Here is a 1,436-nt window from a genome sequence, read left to right on the forward strand (position 1 = left end):
TCCAAGACAGCTGCAGATGAATAAAGCACTTTGAAAAACCGTCTCCTGTCCTGAGAACTCTTCATGTAAGCCGACATAAGATCAATTTACCAATGAAATCAGCATAAGTCGATGAAGAAAGCACACACTCCTGAGCTCGTTTGATAATGTGATGCCAGCATCTGTGTAAACCGCTGATCAAACCTGAGCAGACCTACAGGATGGACTTGTATTGCTATTGTTCCTATACCCCAAAATACTGACAAGTCTTTTTACCACTGTGATACGTGCGTACTCTTAATTTGATTTATCCAGCTCAAACTACTCAGGGTAAAAGTTCAATTCACCAAACGCAAATGCAAATTTCAACATATTTAAAAGCAATGACCTTTGCAACTGAACTTCGAGAGGTGAATGTATTTGTTCAAGTAAAATCACGTCTAAACTGTTTATACACCTGTTTATTCCGAAAAATGGTATCTGTAGTAAGAAACAGAAAAAGTAGTACTATGATTGGCCAGCTAATGAGTTTTGATTCTGTTGTGTTCAGTTATGCCTGAGGATTGGAAATGAGTGCACCACTCAAAAACTGTTTTGGATTGCATAATCCTTAATTTGGCATCCATTATTTGCTAACATTGAAAACAATTTCCTATTAGTGGCTAAAATAACATTGACATTAAGAATACTTCTCATCAGGGGCAAAGTAATGCAATGAAGTCTCCTTTCTAGCAAGCAAATTCTAGTTTAGCATGCTTCTGTGATGCTTTTAATTGGGTATATAGACTATATCTATGACATCAGCGCATATATAAAGAGAGTATAATTCATAAATTGCAATAGTGAAATATATCTTGAGTTTTGCATTAAAATCATTCTCAAGTGTAAAGATAAAAAGCAGTCAAAGCATTTTGTTTCGGATTCAGTAAAGCATGAAAGTGCTTAAGGTTTCTTGTTTTTTGTCCTTGAAAAGGTCTTATTTTAAGGGAAATGCATGAGAATCCAGCAATCATTGGATTCAAAGAGTATTGATCATTGACATGCAATATATGTATGTACAGAAGTCTATGTGTGTGTGGTCTCATTCAGGAAACATGAGCGTGTGTAAATCAATAATAAATACATTCTTACATAAAATGTTCCACTGAATTGAGTATACGCGTTATTGCAAAAATGGACAATTTACGAATAAATCTGCTCTGCTCATGTTTCATAAATGAGGCCCGATGCTTTCACACTAATATTGCTTCATAAGGCCCAATAACTGCACATTCAGTCATGTGACATAAGAACAAACTGGAACAATACAAGTTCTGGAGTGAAGCAAAGAGGATTTAAAAGAAGGCTTGCTTGATCATGAAATATACCTAATAAGTATCAATGCAATATATAAAACTCTTTTTTTTACCTTTCATACACTGCTTTAAAATTACAATCTATAACTGTTCTGAATGCAG

This window comes from Pimephales promelas, chromosome 18 (assembly GCF_988280905.1).
Source record: "Pimephales promelas chromosome 18, fPimPro1.hap1.1, whole genome shotgun sequence".
NCBI classification, from domain to species: Eukaryota; Metazoa; Chordata; class Actinopteri; order Cypriniformes; family Leuciscidae; genus Pimephales; species Pimephales promelas.